The following is a 3012-nucleotide window of genomic DNA, read 5'->3' on the forward strand; positions in this document are numbered from 1 at the left end:
GGCTAAAGCACTGTTCTTATCCAAGTTGAATTGGCTACAAGCTCTTCCTGTTGCATTAATGAATGTGCGAATGTCACTAAACTCAGCCAAAGGTTGGACTTCGTTTGAGTGTCACACAAACAGACCATTTCTGGCTCCTACGGCACCGCTGGGAGAGTCGCACCTTGCAGGACCTCCAGTACTCAAACAGCTAGCATCTACGTTCTCCAAGCTAACAAAAACAACCAGATGCTCCTTCAGAAATAAATGATGTGTGGTTAAAAGTGACTAAAAGAAAATGGTCTGCTCCTAGGTGGACTCGACCCCACAAGGTGACGGAGAGGGCATCTTGTGCAGTGCAATTGCACAAAAAAGGGGATCACATGGTACCACATCTCATCTACGAGGCCCGCCGGATCCGCCTCAGGCTCAGCGATCCCACCACCTGCGGACCACCTGACGACTCGACCTGAAAACCACGTCTACTGATCATTCAATAAAGATTGAGTCACACTTACGGGCAGAATAATCCCAGTGACCAATCAGAGGACCTTGGGCAGTCTACCCTGAGGTCCTCCAAGAAACTGACAACGCTATTTTCTCATTCAACAAAGGACAAACCAGAGATGGCTTCAAAGTGGGAACGCATCTCCATCTGCTGCTACATCACGACACTCTTTCTCATATTGATTTTTCTGCCAATCTGGTATCTCTGGAAGCCCCTCAACACAACCTTGAACGTAACCACAACACATCGTATTAAGCGAGGTATTGATTCTCCACTCATTCCCTGGATCATATCCTGGACTTATAATAACTCAATTGCTGTGACAGTGGCCCCAAACACGAACCCCTCTGTTAGAATTCCCATTAGATCTATGAAGGGATTTAGGAAAAGTAGGCAGACTAAAGGGGGAGACTATACTATTGACAGGACATGTTTTACGGCAAGACTGGAGTGCTTTTATAACTACCCAGAACGGATGTTACTGGCCACCGGGAACTAGTGAGGAGGCTATTTTCTTTAGCAAAAGGGTAACACTGCGTAAACTGGGAGGTCAACTCGAATTGACCTTTGCTCTTCCCGGTGGAAATATACGGCCGCCTAATGCAACTCTATATAACACCTACTGTTGGGGATTATTACTATGGGCATGGTTCTCCGGAGCTGACCCCTATTTTCCCATTTTAGTTTGTGTCAATAAGACTATGAGTAATTTAGAACAACCAAACATGACTAAATACATGATGGTGACCGGAGTGAAGGCTGTTAGCATACCGCTTGATGGTGTAGTTGAGTGGTTCCGTGTTACGACAGGGTTGTCCGGCAGCAGTAACAATTGGCTACTGCTGGCTAGCGAAGCAGCTCGTGCCTCTAGCGAAAACTGTGTGTTATGCGTAGGACCACGACCTCTATTGCGAGTAATCCCTGCTAAAATAGAGGATCACTGTGTAATGGAACTTATGAATAAAACTGTCCCCAATGTCAATTGCTCTATATGGGATAAGGTGTATCAAACAAAGTTGCGGATGGTAATTTCTCATGTATAAAAATGTCAGGAACAGGAGAACAATTGGGAGAACTAAATCACATCACTCACTGCATTTCGGCAATAGACTTGGGACAACGGTTCCAACCTCAATCTAGAGGCGACATATGGTGGTGGTGTGGTGATAACAGAATATTTGATAAGTTGCCTTTGAATGCAAGAGGATATTGTGCTCTCATCACCCTCCTACTGCCAGTACAAATCTACCCCACCTCTGTTGATAACCTTCTACAAATGATTGATAAATGGGAACCAAAATGTCCTCCTTCTTTTCAGAAAACCAAAAGGTCTTCTTGGCAAGAGCAGAATGTCCCCACCTACATTGATGCAATTGGAGTACCAAGAGGTGTGCCAGATGAGTACAAATTAGTTGATCAAGTACTCTCAGGATTCAAATCTATAATTTGTTGGTGGTGCACCATTAACAAAAACGTAGACAGAATTAATTAGTATAATTTGTACATTATAATGTACAAAGGCTAGGAAATTGGACTCAAAGTGGTTTTGAGGCTGTACACGGCCAGTTGGCTGCCACATCTTTGATGGCATTCCAAAACCGATTTGCACTAGATATGTTGCTGGCAGAAAAGGGCGGAGTCTGCTCAATGTTTGGAGATCAGTGTTGCACCTTCATTCCTAACAACACTGCACCCAATGGAAGTTTGACTATTGCAATTGAAGGGCTGCGTACACTCAATAAGAAAATGAAAGAACATTCAGGTGTGACTACTTCTGTATGGGATAATTGGATGGATGTGTTTGGGCGCTATAAAACTTTAGTTTCCTCAATTTTGATATCTATCGCTGTATTTGCTGCTTTGTTAACCACATGCGGGTGTTGCTGTATTCCATGTATTCGTTCCCTTTGCCAAAGAATTATTACCACTGCTATTGAAAAACAGGACATACGAAATAAGTCTTCTTATATGATGGTTGAGTCTATCGCTCCCCCAAAGGAGCCCACTGTTGTGACGTCCGACGAAGAGGACGAAGATCCCGCTGGAATTTTTCTCTGAAATGTTTTTTAAGGTTTTTTCTGTTTGTGTTGGACTCTTTCGAGTCCAATTGAAGGAATGTTAACATTTTCTGTTTCAATTTAAATTTTAACTGTTTTGATTTTAGTTATAGCTGTGTAGATTTTAGATATAACTGTGTTAACTCAGTAAAGCTTGATGAGTATACTAATGTGAAAACGTTTGAAGATTCTTCCTTCCTCTTATCTGGGAAAAGGAATGTTTTAAAAGGTTTCCTGTGTTTTATCTGAGGATGTGTATGTTTAAGTGCTGTCAGAGTTTCTGCTCATCAGGTCATCAGGTCTAAGGTCTAAGGTCTAAAGGACAGATCTGGGGTTGAACTAAAATATGATGCTGTCAAAGTCTTATCAGCTTTCTCCTGTCTCCCTTCCATTATTCACAGGACTGGGGGATTAAGGGAGAGGGGGGGCATGTATCCTGTAGGAGGCTTGTACTACTTTTTCAATATT

General features: G+C 42.8%; 1 pseudogene; it reads left to right on the forward strand.

The window, feature by feature from the left end:
- The first annotated feature begins 570 nt into the window (after window positions 1–570).
- Window positions 571–2545, forward strand: LOC147176442 (uncharacterized; annotated as a pseudogene).
- Window positions 2546–3012: the final 467 nt, after the last annotated feature.

This window comes from Leptonotus elevatus, chromosome 4 (genome assembly GCF_054856555.1).
Source record: "Leptonotus elevatus isolate MCC_2025b chromosome 4, RoL_Lele_1.0, whole genome shotgun sequence".
NCBI classification, from domain to species: domain Eukaryota; kingdom Metazoa; phylum Chordata; class Actinopteri; order Syngnathiformes; family Syngnathidae; genus Leptonotus; species Leptonotus elevatus.